At 45.5% G+C, this 16,191-nt stretch overlaps 1 long non-coding RNA gene across 1 annotated transcript; it reads right to left on the reverse strand.

The window, feature by feature from the left end:
- Positions 1-3,571: 3,571 nt before the first annotated feature.
- LOC110343214 lies at positions 3,572-14,871 on the reverse strand. Its single transcript, XR_005879732.1, has 5 exons — positions 14,821-14,871; positions 11,879-11,967; positions 7,912-8,058; positions 6,388-6,501; positions 3,572-6,129 (listed from the first exon to the last, which is right to left on the reverse strand). It is a non-coding gene; the product is annotated as an uncharacterized LOC110343214 (long non-coding RNA).
- Positions 14,872-16,191: the final 1,320 nt, after the last annotated feature.

A 16,191-nucleotide genomic window follows, 5' to 3' on the forward strand; every position in this document is an offset into this window, starting at 1 on the left:
GGAAATCCATAGAGGGAGCAAACAGCACGTTTTCTTACCACCAAAGCGGGTCTGTTGCTCCTGTTTCGGCACTTGTTCTTCCTGTGCTTTTTCAAGTTAACTGCGTCATCTGACAGCTTCCTGATTATTCTCCTTCCTCTCTCATCTGTCCCCTGTCCCCCATCGATCCCTCCTCTCTACAAGTCCCTTTCTCACACTCACATATTTTGTTTTGCTCAGTGACTGACTCCCTGAGTTTATCCAGAGCTACCCATATGACCGAGGGTGTGGAACTATCCACTGAAGTCTTGTAGATTTAACAATGGGTACGCCAACAACTGAAGACAATGACACCTCTTTCCTCAGCATCCATAAGTAGCCAACCATTCCTAAGAGAGGGCCAGTCCCCAGATGCCCGTCATCCTTTCCATGACTGACTGGGAACAGGACCGGACGTGTATGTCGAGCCCTCTGCCCAGCCTATGTCCAAGAATGTGCGCAGGGTGTCAGGATTGATGACACAGAGACCAGTTGGTGGTGCAAAGGAAACTTCAAGAAGGCTTTTCAGAAGGCTCCTCAAGAAGGCTCTACTTTATTCTTACCCTGGCTGGTTATATATGCCCTGACACCAGAGGTGGTGGTAGGTGGATCAGGAAGAGGCGGTTAGTCTTTGGAAAAGGTCAAGGTCAGGGTGTTCCTGTGGGCGAGCCCTTATCAGGAACTTATTGCTCTGGGCACCATATTGTTCTTAGTAAACATTGTCTTACAGCTGCCTGCTCCCAGGCTGATGGGGAAGTGGGCCTCCGTCTGTTGTTCCCACACTTGTACAGACCCAGGGCAGACAACTTGATCTGCCATGAGTTCTCGACTCAATAGCTGCATTATGCCAGGAAGTTAGCATTTTGTAGGCCTTCTTCTTGCCATCCCCCTTACACTCTACCTGCTTCCTTGATGCTTTCTGAGTTTTACAGGAGGCAAAAATAAAGGTCATATTTATGAATGACCATCCAATAGTCACCTATCAGGATCTTGAGCAGCCAGAAGTCTCTGTATTCACCACCATTTAACTATAAAGAGAAGTGGGTCTTCTTTTTTGTGGGGGGGGATCAGAATAGAGAGTAGAACTTGTCTATCTAAGGGTATAAACATACATATTTGGAATAATTTTAATTTGCCATCCTAGCAGAATAACACTAGTTAAATTTATCCCCAGGGTCTCTGATGCCCCCAACCACAAGTACCTCTTTTGTGAAGAGGGCCTCAAAGGACTCAAATCCAATCAAGGAGTAGTTATCCCACGATTGCACGAGTGAGCATGCCTTCTCTGACAGGTCGGTATTGAACACACAAGAGTCACGGCTGGGTGAAGGCGTCCATGAGTTTTCTCACCCAGAGCCTGCACAACACCTCTGAGCACATGCAAGCTAGCCAGCCAAAACTTTTCAAATTAACTATTTAATTTATTTATTTTACATGCTGGTCACAATTTCTTCTCCCTCCTTTCCTCCCATTCCCTCTCCCACCACCTCCCCTCCACTCCCTACCCCCATCTACTCCTCCTCTGCTTCTGTTGAGAAAGGGACAGGCCTCCCATGGGTGTCAACAAAGAATGGCCTATCAAGTTGAGGTAAGACTAAGCACCCCCCTCCCCTTTGTATTTAGGCTGGGCAAGGCAATCCAGTACGAGAAAGAGGTTTCCAAGAGCCAACCGTCACATATACGGCCATGACTTTTAAGTCCACCCTCTCTCTCTCTGTGGGTTCTATGTCTGTGAGCTCAACTAACAGTAAATCAAAATTACATGTTTTGTTTTTCTTCTGCTTGCATGAATTTTTTTCTTGTCATTATTCTCTCGGACACATGGTAGGAGGATTATTTTTATAGAATTCACATTGAATTTGATACTGCGAGTAAATGGAGTGGTTTAAAGTACATGGGAATGTGTATATAGGTACCACTCAAATAATGTGACATTTTGTGTGAGGGACTTAAGCATCTATGGATTTTGATACTCAAAGGTCATAGAACTAATCCTTTGTGGATGCTGGGGGCTTGCTGTAGAAGACGATGTTTGTTTTCTTACACAATGTTGGTATTCTATTTTAAATATATTACAAATATACACTCATGAAATGATGTTGCGTTTCAGCTGATTTCAGACCGGGGATTGCTCTAAACAGATATTACCAAAACAGACACCTGACTCTTACGTATCTGAATGGATCTACTGATTCAATAGGAGGAAATCTTGGTCACCTAGCCTTGGGGCAGAGGCAGGGACGTAGGACACAGGGAGAACCAGATGTGCCCGCTGGGTCTTTGGCATTGGATAAGAAGCCTTCTGTCCTTTGGCTGCAAAGGCAGCCTCCTCATCTGTATCTGATATTTACCATGTTTTAATTTCACATCTGATGTGTCTGAATTGCTTTTACACAGTATCAAGGGAGGAATTTCACCTCCTTTCCCCCACTTAGATATCTTGCATCACAAACATCGCCCATGGAGCACCTTCCTTTCCCCGGGAGACCTGTGAGTTTGCGTGAGCCGTGGACGTCATCTCACGCATCCCTGTGGACCTTCCCGAAAGCCTCCTATTTTGGGAAAGTTTTTATTCCTGCATAAACAGTGTATATTATTGCAGATATCCTCCCATATATATATATATATATATATATATATATATATATATATATATATAGGCATGCTTTACGCCCTGCACTCAAATGTAGTTTAAAGATATTATTGGTTTCCTTGGTTCCTTTGAGAGGCAGACTGCATTTACATAATGTTTATTCCAGCGTGTTGCTCAATGCCATTACCAGCCATCATTGTTAATATCTTACTGTGCCTCACTTATAAGAGCATATGCGTAGGGGAAAGCATAGTACATATAGGTTCAGTATATGTACTGGGGATATTGGCAAACATACCCTGTAGATAAGGGGAGGGGCTACCGCATCACCATGTGTTTATTACTATACTACTGAGTAAGCGTAATGTGTACTCTTCCCGTCAGCCTGGTCCCAGAGCTGCGTCAGTCCCAAATGAACACACAGGACGCTGTATTAATTATGAAGCTGTTGGCCGTTTGCTATGGTTTCTTAATGGCTAGCTCTGCCTTAATTATTAACCCATAATTACTAATATGTATTTCTATAATAACTTATCTTACCGAGGACACAGTCTTATGCATCCTATCTTCCCGAGATCACATGGCGACCCCTTACTCTTGACTAAATTTCTCAGATTCCACCTCGACTTCTAGTCCCACCTATCTTGCTTGCCTATTGGCCAACAGTGCTTTATTCAGATGTATAAGACAAACATATACACAGAAGGACTTCCCCCATCAAGTAAGAAATATGCTGCATTAGTTTTTTATTTTTCAAAATTGACTAAGTTGCTCTTGAATGTTTATTCTTCCACACAGAATTAAACATAATACCGTTGAATTAAAAATACACTTGGGGCCGGGCGTTGGTGGCACACGCCTTTAATCCCAGCACTCGGGAGTCAGAGGCAGGTGGATCTCTGTGAGTTCGAGGCCAGGCTGGACCGACAGCCTCCAAACAGAGAAACCCTGTCTCATAAAAAACAAAAAAAATACACTTGGAATTTTTATCTCAGTTATATTTAATTTATAGGTTAACATGGGCAGAATCCCTATCTTGCTGTATCATTCCACAACAAGGCACAGGGCATCACTCTGTTTAGTCTATGGACTTTAAAGCTTAGTAATATTACAACACCCCTTTTCAGTGTTATAAATCATAAGCACTCTCACACACTTCAGAGAAGTGTAAGGTCTTTATGGTGAATGTACAGTATACAGCCTTCTGTGGAAAACATTTACATGACATAGCGTTTCTGGAGATAAATGCATGTTGTTGCAAGTTCAGTAGGACTCACTATGACTGTCACTCAGTAGCAAGCTCAGTGGCACTCACTATGACTGTCACTCAGTAGCAAGCTCAGTGGCACTCACTAAGACTGTCACTCAGTAGCAAGCTCAGTAGGACTCACTATGACTGTCACTCAGTATCCCTTTGTTCTTGCCAGTTTGTTTTTTCATTCTCTTATTGGAAGGCAGTTGTGCTATTTGAGGGTTTTGATGTTTGCAATGAAAATATTAGTGACTGAATATGCTTGTTTAATCTTCTGGTAAACACTTCATTTCATTTATTTTGAGTAGATGCCTAGAAATGAAATGACTGGCACATGGGCATATATTCAGGTTAGCGCGCGCGAGCGCACACACACACACACACACACACACACAACTGTGAGACCTTTCCCACCAAATCTGTCAGATGCTTCATTTTATATTTTATTTTATATTCCCATCCAACATTAATAAGCATTTCCGTCACTCTGCAACCTCAGCACTCTCAGGTCTGACATTTAAGAGATGTAATTATCACCCTGGCTATGTGTATTGGCATTGCAGTGTGGTTTTCATTTTCCTATTCCTGATGGCATGAAGACATTTTAAGTGTGTTTACTGACCACTTACGTGTCTCCTGTTGCACAAGAGTCTATTTGAATCTGTTGTCAATGGTTTTAATTTGGAATGGCATTTGTTTTTGCCAACGATAGCATCCTAGATGGTCAGCTATTTTATTTCAGCACTTTATGGTAACATTTTCTTTCGATTTCCAGTACGAAGGAAGGCGCTGATCTCAATGTTTTAAAACATAGTCCATTTCCTGGAGCTGGTTGGAAGATAAGTATCTAGATCTCTGCCTCATCGCACTTCTACTTGAGACACGTGTTTGCCCTCTTCAATCTGCAGCTGATTCTTACAGTCCGAGACTATGTCATCTCAACTGAAAACTGAAGCTATTGCTTTGTCTAATGTTCTGTCACCTTTTCTTAAATAAAGCATGGTTGCATTTTGTATGTGCACAAACTGGTACTGTGGCTTGTTTGACTTTATGCCTCCATCACCCTTTTTCATGGATGCCATGTGTGTAGGTATACATGGAGACCGGAGAATGACCTCAGCTGTCTACCTTGTGTTTTTGAGACAAGGTCTCTTACTGGCCTGCAATTCACCAAGTAGGGTAGACTCTGCTTAGCACAGGGATTACAAGAGTGACATCACGGTGTCTGCGTGTGTGTGTGTGTGTGTGTGTGTGTGTGTGTTCTAAGCATCACACCCAGGTCTTCTGGCTTGTCAGGTAAGCAGGCATTGCCTTGAGCCATTTCCCCAGCCCCCACTGCCCTTGGGATTGTTGGGACATATTTTCGGTCAGATTTTAAGACTTCTCTCACTTAAAAATTTCCTTTCACTTATTCCACACTTTCTCTGGGGTGTTTGCTTGTTTCAAGCATTGTCTTGCAGGGCAATCAGTACTAACTTGTTTCTGCTAAACCCAACCATAAACTGCCATTGCTTTTCAAATCTTGCCCATTTACATTTACTGACTTCTATCATGGTAAGCGTCATTTCTGCCATTCGACCTCATGTTTATTTGTATTTACCCTGTTTTTCCTCTTTTCTTTTTGCTTCTTTGGGAAGACTAAGCTTTCTTTTGCTGGTTTAGAAGCTAAGCTTCCTGGTTTTGTCCTCTCTTGTTTGGCTTCTAGTTAAGTTTTTTGTTTATTTAAGCTCTACCGACTTTTTAATTGAACAGTATCTTTGTGTTAACAGACACTTATCCGAGCAGGTTGTCATGTCCTTCTGGGCTACTCCCAATAGGTTGTCTAGAATTTTAACTGTGGGTTGTAGTAGATACTTGGATCATTTCTCTTATCCACCGACATATCACCCCTGAGAGGTCCCCGAAGCCTCAATGACTTATCCCTTCATGTCTGCCTCCAGCCACCTGCCTTTTGTATGCATAAGTTACACACAGGACTTCCAGACATTTTTTAATGTGCTTAGAATTACATACAACCCAGGTTCTCAACACAACCAAGGTTGGTACAACCAGGGTTTTCCTACTTTCTAAAATGTCCCTGGAATTTGTCCTTCCATTTGGCTTCTGCGATTTCTCTAGGGTTGGTTCTGGGAAGAAAGCTGACATCAGACGCACTGTGAGTACAGACACTGGGTGATGGGACATGTTTCCCTTGGTGAAGAAATGATTAACAGAGCAATCTCCTTGCGCTCCTCAGTGACCATGGTGAAGCACCCAGACAGCTAACCTAGGGGAAGAGGACAATGAGGAGATAGAAGAGGAAGGATGCTGGCGATTTCTGGGAACATCTCCCCAGGAACCTAGGGAAAGCCCGATGGGCATGAGTAGGGATTGTGTGTGTGTGTGTGTGTTCCCCCTGATGTTCTACAACCATGAGGGCAAGGTGCTCAAGCCTATGGTGTTAGACCCTTAGCGTGTCACCGCTTTTATTGTACACAAGGTAGGTACCGTGGATGTTGTCATCTTGACACAAACCTAGACTTACCTGGAAAGAGGGAGCCTTCATCAAGCTGTCTGTGAGGGTTTTTCTTTCTCGGTTGACAATTGATGCAGAAGGGCTTAGTCTGTCATGGGAGGTGCCATCCATGGGCCGGTAGGTCTGGAATATATAAAGAAGATAGACGAGCAAGTCGGTCAGCAGTGCTCCTCCGTGGCCCTTCCTCAGTTCCTGCTTAATAAGACTAACGTTGACATTTCAGATCTACTGTTGTGTCCTTTAAGTTGGTTTCAAATGTATCCCCTTAAACCATTTTCTAACCCCGTCTCTCCCCCTCTCTCTTGCACGTATGCATATTTAACATTCTAAAATATTTCACTGAGTCCACCAAACCCTTTTCCCTACACCAGTGGAAGCTCTCGTCTTGTTATATCCAAAATACAATAAGATCAAATTTATAATTTTAAAAATTGTCGTGCAGGAAGGATAACTGCTTTGTCCCCAGTGACAGGGTCAGGGTTGGAACTCAGGCAGCGTTACTCAATAACCAGCACACAACGGAGAATAAAAAAAAAATCTTGTTGGAATCATTAGTTCACACTGTGTCATAAGGAACCTCTTGGAAAGCTGTGGACTTCTTTCCGTCCCACACGGGAAGCTTCTGGGAGCAATGTAGGTTAATCAGCACCGTGATAAAACCAGTGTGCTCTGCTCTGCTCCCTAAAGCTCGGCCACGCCCCGCTCCGCCCCGCCCAGCTCTGCTCTGCTCAACTTTGGGGACAGGTACAACCGGCTGCCTCTCACTCCTCTTCCTGTGTGGCTGCACTTCCTAAGGCCACAGCAGTTGCACACCAATTATTTCCTAAGTCCAGAAGGCACAGCTGTAGCAACTGACACTGAAACAGACCACAGAAAGCAGTGTGGTTTGAGGACCTTGGCCATTCCTCCTGTAGCTGGTCCGGGTATTGCTGTCTTGTGAAAATGTCTTGAATGTGATAACGTCACACAGAGAAAAAATATGAGGCTACTGACCCCATGTGTTTTGTGGCTCCTAACCAAGGCATAGTCTCTCGCTATCATTACGGATGCATTTGCGAACAGCTGTGGGACCCAGTAGTAGTTGGACAACCAAAAGCAAAATCCCTCCCCCACAACAGCCCATTATCACAGGGGCCAAGGGTTTGTTCATCTGGAGGCCATCCACCTCTGGGTCCCAGGGGGAGTGACATTCCAACGAGTCCGCCTGCAGCTGGGTGCAACACGAAGAAATCCCGGCATCTATGAAACCTAGAGACCCCCAAGAGTAAAGGTTAATAATTAGCAGTTTGTCTCTTGGAACTTAATTCAAGGGCAGTACGGAGTGAGAGCCAAGCAGGGAGGGGAGGAATGGAGGAAGGGAGAGAGAGAGAGAGAGAGAGAGAGAGAGAGAGAGAGAGAGAGAGAGAGAGAGAGAGAGAGAGACAGAGGTATATTTGAGCTCATGTGTCTGCTTGTATGCGTGCAGATGAGTGTGCCATAGAGTGTGGAGGTCAGAGGTTAATATGAGGTGTGTCTTCCTTGATTGCTCACCACCTTAACTACTGAGACGATGGAATCTCTTGCTGAGTCTGGAACCCACTTCCTTGGCTACGCCAGCAGCTCCAGGTGTCTGCCTGTCACTGCTCAAACACTGTAACTTCCTGGAAGGAGAAAGCCACCTTCCTTTGGCTCCAGAATCTCCTGTGATGAGAAAATAGCCGTCATGGAAGTGGGAGACAAAACTGGAACATAAATGAGGAACCTTCCTATCCCACCCTCCTGGACACCACACAGCCATGGCAGTCACCCAGCTGCAATTCTACAGACTCTCACATATGTACCCATGAGTGTATGCACAAACACATAATCATGCATGCACACACACACACATACACACACACACACACACACCACATTTATAATCCATGGAGGTGCCTAATCAGTTTCCTCTTCTTACCCATTTATGACCCCTGTGGCTGGATAGTATGTCTTCAGCCTCTACTCCAGCCCCAGGAAATGGCCCCATCTTGCTTCTCTGTCTGTCGCTGGTGGTGACAGGAGCATGGACAGCGAGGTAGGTGAAACCTAAGATTCTGTTTTTAAACTGTACTCAGTTTGAGTTGACCCCTGCAACTCATAGCTGTGTGATCTATGGACAAGTTTCAAGGCCCCTGAACCTCAAATATTGCACCACTAGAGTGGAGAGATAATTGTTTCCTTTGCATGGCGATAAGATTTAAATGTCTTGGATTCCTTGAACATCGATGGAGTGTTATCCCCCGAAATAGAATTGCCTTCAGAGCCCTTGTGAGAATTCAGTCAGACAGTGGCTCTGACAGGGCCTGGCTCACTGCAAGAGCATAACCAGTCATGATCAGTGGGTATCAACAAGCCCCACCCTTCGAGAGAGTGGGGAAGTGGACATCTGCCAAGGATTGTGTTGTGTTCAATGCAGGGTTTTTCGGACTCTCAACAGTGACTGTTCTCTCACAGTGAGCTCGGTCCCTCTGATGCAGGGCTTGATGCTGCCCCAAGACCCAGAGCATGTGGGTAGCATCCGATGGCTTCATTATTTGTAGACAAGGTTGCCAGCACCCTCTCCAATGCCACCCTCCTGCCAACAAACAGTAATTCCTTGTTCACAACAAACACACTTTTGGTTTATGAATACATGTTATAGGATGCCTTTCCGAATCAAATAAACATTTCACTGATTCTGCAGACCATGAAATTACTCAAGTTTTAATCTACTCGCTATATTAAGAGAAGAGGCTTCTAATTTAATAGGTTCCACAAAGGTAAGTAATTCATAAACATGTTTTTAAACTCTTTGAAGCCAGAAGAAAGGGTAAAATGGCCTGATAGAGAAACAAAATATCCAGATTCTAGCGTGGGGATTCAGGATGCCAGGGGGCCCAGCCCTCCCCCAGAAGAATGAGTCTGTAACACTGCTTTATAAAGCAAAGCCCCCCACCACCACCATGGGTGTCCCCCTCCTGTTCCCAAGTGACTACAGATGCATTCCAACATCCTTTTACACAAAACACCAGCTGGATCAAAATATGCACCTGAAAATATCTGCCCTTTGTTTTCTTTCCCCAGAATCAAATGAAAGGAAAAAAAAAAGCTGTAGCCATGCAGCAAAATCCAGAATGAAGGAAAAACCTTTGCATTCTTCAGTGTCTAGCATAGCGCGGAGATGAGCTATGAAGACATCTGACAGATTGCTGGGACTGTGTGGTGTCAGAGGCATGAAACGCTTGTACAGAAGGGATGGAGAGTTACAGGAGGGGTGGGGTGGCTGTTCGTGTCGACCAGCAACTGGGGATGCTAGCAAAGACGATGTCCCTGTCCACAGGGCTTGTCCATCCTGAATTACCAAAGTAACCTCATCTAGTTTTGCTGAAGGTGTGATCCACAAATACGAATCCCACCTGCAGTCCTGGTCTACTTCCTGTTCTGTGGCTGTAACGAGATGTCCCAGCATCGTTTTGGAGAGGGGAGATGGCCATGTAAAGGAGGGGGAGTATATACACCGTGGGACTTGGTCTTGATGGAAGTAACCCAGTTCTTGGGGAACTGTGGTCGTTGCTTTTAAAGATAGTAAGCACCCCATGCTCTGGTCGTCTTGCCTCCTCTCCGCCATCACATTAGGGGGTGGTGTTGTAGCCTGCGAAGCTCTGGGGCTCAAAACACTCAAACTGACGGGTTTAGTTTAACTGACAGGGGGATGGGTTTTTTTTAACCTGACTTGTGCAGATCAATACTTAGAAGCACCCCCAAAATGCTACGCCCCTCCCTCAACGCCACGTCTCTATTTCCCTGGTTAACCCCTGCTTCTGCTGTCTATTGACAAATACCTTCATCTTTGGTAATATTTAATGTGTGTTCTTTTGGCTCTGAATTATATTACTTGGCATGTGTTTTGGAGGTTTATTCATAACACCGCACAAGGGCTTACAGGAAGTCCCTATTTAAAGCCCATTTATCCACAAAATTGTGGCCTTGTAATCAGATATAAAATGAGCCCAATTACAAAGGGGGCCTTCATCAGTAAGTGCCCTCATTTACACTGCTCACTTCTTTTTCTTAAATTATTTTGCTTTTTGAGATTGTAAGTACACACACACACACACACACACACACCCCTAACCCCTCCCATACACCACCCTTATTTACTCTCTTTAAACCTATATATACCCTCTTTTTTTTCATTAACTGCTTGTTTCTTTTAAACACTTGGACATAAATTTGGGGTTCCTAAGACCACGCTGACTAGTTTTTCTACTGTGCAGACAGCATTTTAAAGTATGGACCTTGTACAAAAATACCTCAAAACTGGCAAGGTAAAGATGCAGCGGTAATGCTCTTTGACACGGACGGGCGTATCAGGGTAAGGAGCAAGAACAGGCGGGTTAGGATGGTGGCACAGCCTTCTGAATCAACGCCCCAAGAGAGCTATAGTAGTGGATTCTGTCCTAAAACTAGTCTGGTAGCAGCAGACATGGCCGAGCAGACTGTGGCACAATTCTGGGGAAAATGCATGTTTGGGTTTGGTTAATTCATCGTGTGATACAGTCCATCATTACGTCATGGAGAAAGACCTGATTTCTGATCCCACATAAACTGCAAGGCACTGGACTCCTATAAACACATCCTCCCATTGGCTCAGCACCCTGGTCCCGCATAAGAGAAATTCCTGTTTTGTTGACGAAGTCCAGGTTCTGAGAGTTTAATTAAAATTAAGGTGAGTAACCCTAACCCTGAGTATTATCTGTACCTTATTGGCAGCCTAGCCAGGTGACAAATGGCGTGTGGGTATCCCATCTGGAATACTGCAGAAAATAACTGTGTGAAGACAAGACAATGATCAAGCAACTTAAGAGTACAGGGTGACAAGTTATACTACCACACCAGTTGTGCGAGTTAGAAACAACATATTTTACAAGGATGCACAAACATTTAAAGGGGTCGGGATAAGGCAAGCAGGGCGGGGCGGGGGGTTAGCGGTGAAAGCCGTGACTATGTGAGCTGTTGCTGACATTCAGCAGTGATACTGTAAACAACGCCTGTTTGTCTTTTTGTGCGTAGGCTTCTCATAGGAGAGGAGCGGTGAGAAGGAATAGCGGTCAGAAAACATGGCCACTGTGTTTAAATGGGATTGTTTCGTGTGATCGTGGGTGACAGGGTATTGAATGAAGGTTGGGAAACTTATCAGTGGTTATACCACTGAAGAGAGTGACACTTTTTTTTTCATCATCACCACTATTGGGAACCCCTCACGGAGAGGTGGGGGGGTCTCATGAGCCCTTCTCCCTTTCGTGAGGGAATGTTGATGGGCCCGTTCTCACGCACCCTATTTAAGCTCACTGAGTCTCTCTCTTTCTCAAATACACACACACGAACAGACACACACATGCACATACACACATTCACACACACATGAACACATATGTGCACACACATACACACACAGGCACACATGCACACACACATGTGCGCACACAGGAAGAAGACTTACTAGGAAGAAGAAGGGTCATCAGGAGGAGGCGGGTGAGAGAAAACAATGACGGGTGACAAGGGCTAAAACTCATCCTATTCATGTCAGACCTGTCAAAGAATGAAGCATTTTTTTAAGTGCTGAAAGCACATGGCCAGACCCCAGCTGTTCTGTCCAGTGCATCCCCGAGCTTTGGTTAGGCACAGCCTCCTAGCAGTGGCAGGTTCTCTCTTGTCCAAGATGCTCCACAACAGCTCTTCCTGGACAAGTCAAGGCAGCTACACGTGCAGTCCAATCGCATTGGTTTAAGGCAGTCAAAGCGACGTGTCCAGTACAGACTGAGCAGGGCACTGTAATCCCTGCATGAAACCCTCCCCTAGGCCCGGGCTCCACAGCATCTGTGCAGATGCTCCCGGTCTGTGACGGAAGAAAGAAACTTCAGGGTCGTCAGACACCGGTGTTGGGACCGTCCATCTAGGGTTGATATCCGTGCCTTCCTGACATTCAGCCTGGCAGAGCAGTCGCCAGCCCGACCCACAGAGAGCTCTGAAGGCTGACATCACAGCAGAGAAAACTCGTGACCCCTGATTCCCTTCTGACCATGCCCTCCTCCCATTTCTCCCATCAATAAGCTGTTTAATCTCTTTAGTCTTTAAATCTCTTCGCTGTAGAATGAGGAGTTGTGACTTCTCCCACGAATTGGATTGGCAAAGCCAGTGAGGTGGTGCAGAGTGTGTCATTGGCAGCAGCGGACCCCGGAAGTCGCCACTGGCGTTCTTGCTACTGCTGCGGGCTTTCCGTCATCTACACGCCCTCGCTGGGCTCACTCTAATCTTCCCCAAGTGCGGCTGTGAGCATGGCGCAGACAAAGTCCAAAGAACACACAGGCTTCTTGCGGTAGATGCGTAGCAGTTTTTGTCCGCGCTCACGGAGACAGCGGCATCGAGGCCACCATTTTAAGCTTCGGCACAACCTTTCGTCTTCAATCCCTCCGACTGTTTTGTATCTAATCTAAGCTGACTGCAACGCTCTGGTTCTTATTCACAGCTAGCATTTTCCCCATTCTTTCGCTTGCTCATTCATTCATTCATTCATTCATTCATTCATTCATCGATTCAGAACTTATTCCTGGTTGCGCCACTGTAGAAATACAGAAGTGAATGGCCCTCTCGGTTCTCATGGACTTGCGAGAACCGAGAAATTCCACGACTGAGCTTCCATTAGCCGCGTTCTCTAGAGGTTATTAGAGAGCAGCAGGGGTGGCGGTGAGGGCTCATTCGGGGTCTGCTAGGGTCAAGAGAACCCGGGTCAGTACCCTCCTGCAAGGGAGACCATGTCAAGGAACCCCGGGGAGGGCTGGAATGAGACGGGCACGATAGAACAGCAGAGAAAACCGCCAAGGGAAATAGCAGCAAGGAGAGTGAGGGACAGGGCATTCCTAAGAATTAGGGGGTGGGGGGAGAAAAGCTGAGAGCCCCGTGACGTCTCCTGCCTGTGCTGTGCAGTCAAGCCAGGCCTCCAACAGCAGTATAGCTCGATGGAAAGACCCTTCAAGATCAAATCCAACCGTGTGTCTTCCACGAGGCTTCACTGGTTTCTGTTATAAAAGGCTTGCTACCCGAATGAAGACTGATTCATGTGGACCGACTTTCATTAACAATTTACCTAGTGAAACACTTTCCAGTGGTGTAGTAACACACCAAATAGGTAAATAATGCTTTTTTAACTAAAAGTGTGTGCGTGTGTGTGTGTGTGTGAATGAATGCATGTTGGTGTACCATGTATGTGCCTGTGTGTGTATGAGTGCGTATGTATGTGTGTGCTCGCGCGCATGTGTGTGTTTTGCCTGAATGCATGTATGTGCACCATGTGTGTGCCTGAGGTCAGAAGAGGACACTGGTTCCCTGGAACTGGAGTTACAGGCAGATGTGAGCTTCTATGTGACTTCCAGGAATCAAATTTGAGTAGAGCAGCCTATGCTCTTAACCACTGAGCTACCTTTCCTGCCCCCTAAATACATATTATGTTAAAATGCTAACCTTAGGCATAGCTTTAGGAGTAGACTGAAGGAAATAATGGTGCATGCATACACTTCTGCTCTTAACTCATTAAGGCGCTGCCTCAGAAAAGTGACAAAGTGCTCATGGCAGTTAGAATGAGCCATTCAGTGCCTTTGGTTTTTTAAAAAAAGAACAGGGACAATAGAAATGTTTGGCCCGTATAACACTTATTGGAAATGTTCTAGCCAGACCCTTGTCGTGTTCTTTTTAAAGTTTGACCCCTTTGAGCACTGGCCTAGCTGTTTGCCGAGCAATACATGCTAAGGAAGAAAAGTGCATTCTCTAGTTGTTTCCAATGGCATTCCTTTGGGGTGAGGGGTCTCAGTTAGTACTCTTCTTCCAAGGAAAAGAGAACTCAGGACCTGGTGTGATTAAGTTTCGCTAGTTCTAGTCCTGAGCATAAACACTCTTCGTTCTCCTTACACAGACAGAGGCTTCCTAATCCTAACTGACAGAGGTGGCAAGGTTCCATGTTCTGATCTCGCCGTGCTAGAGGCCCAGTTCCTTTACCAGAGCTCACGGTTGTTATACTTCATTGGCATTCACTGAGCAACCATTGCACTTAGATGCTTCTGGGAAACTGGAATCAGTTGTGATCACTCTGCAGTGGATTTGCCATCTGCCTGTGACAGGATTGGAAACAAAAGAGGCAACGATGTGTTTCCAGACAGTGAGAATACATCTTGGCAGGGTTTTCCCATGGTGCTGCAGACCACGCTGCTTGAACCATCTTTGAGTATCACCACCGAAGGCATACGTTTCTGTTCTGCCCAGCCCCACAACTGATTAGACCTGAACAAGCCCACAGAGACATGCTAACTATAAACTGGCTGATGGCTAGCTCTCTCTTAATTGCTAGCCCATTTCTATTAATCTAAGTATTTCCACGTGGTCTTAACTTACCTGAGAAGGGTCCGGACCTGTTACTCCTTCCTCGGCTACGTGGCTTCTCTCTCCATCCTCTCTTCGCAGCATTCTCCTCATCTGGTTGGTTAGCCCCGCCTACACTTCCTGCCTGGCTAATGGCCAATGAGTGTTTTATTCATCATCAAGTAAGAGAAACATATATACAGAAGGACATCCCACACCACACCACACCTCCAGGAATGTGACTCAGCCATTCTGCCTTCAGGGTAGGCTTGAGGTAGAGCATTGAGGGTGGGGGCAGCTTGTGAGCCACTGAGGTGGGGGCTCTGGCTGTGGAAAGACTGTTTTCCTCCTTCGGTGAGAAATGTCTCCACTAGTGTGTCCTGAGAGTGAATGTCTTTGCAATGAGTAAAGCCAGGATGAGAGAGCAAAAGACTAGGGGGAAGAAGGCCGGCCCGTGGCGGCCCACGGATTGAAGGGACACCACCGGGAAGATGCAAGGTCAGGGCTGAGGAGTTACAAGAGATGTTAGAAAGTACCACAAGAGGAAGTTCTGCTTTTGGGAAAAAATTAAAAAAACCTTTTCCTCGAATTACAGTTTTCAGTGACATCCATGGCTCTCGCCTGTATAGAGCAGTGAATTTTAACAAATACATATATTAACGGAATTAACATGTCTGCCAAGATACAGAATATGTTCATTCCAGAGAGTTCTTCATGCTCCTGCCCGTGGTTTCATTCCTATGACAGTACAGCAGTAGTAACCAATTTCTGAGCAGATGCATGGAATTACAAAGGGCATGCTCCTCCTTCGTCCAGCCAGCGTTTCTGAGGGCCATCACTGTATGCATCGCACCTTTTTATTCTGTGAAGTAGCTGGTCAACCTTTTGATGGGCAAATCATGCTCTTGGTGCCCTCCCCCAACACTCAGCTTTGGCTACTTGCTGGCTGAGTGAGCATTCTTAGAAAAAGGTGTACATACAGGAGCGTTTTCTTTGGGACAATGTGGAGAAGCAGAGATGCTGGTTTTGCTGTGTTTAGTGTCACAAGAACATGCTCAGAGGCTCCTCAAATGTTGATCCCGTGTAGAGTGTAGTCTTCCTTGCCATCTGTCTGGGCCCTGTCTGAACCCCAAATAACACACAGGACACTATATTAATTATGAAGCTGTTGGCCATTTGCTTGGTTTCTTACTGGCTATCTCTGACTTATGTATTTAACCCATATTTGTTAATCTAATTATTTCTCTTACCAGAGAAAAGGGTCCAGACCTCTTACTCTGGAGGTCTACATGGTGTTTTACTCTGCCTTTCTTTTCCAGAATCCTCCTTGACTCCTAGTCCCACCTATCTTGCTTCCCTATTAGCCAGCAGTGCTTTATTCAACAACCAATAAGAGAGACAGAT

This window comes from Mesocricetus auratus, unplaced genomic scaffold (genome assembly GCF_017639785.1).
Source record: "Mesocricetus auratus isolate SY011 unplaced genomic scaffold, BCM_Maur_2.0 Super-Scaffold_100010, whole genome shotgun sequence".
Lineage (NCBI taxonomy): Eukaryota > Metazoa > Chordata > Mammalia > Rodentia > Cricetidae > Mesocricetus > Mesocricetus auratus.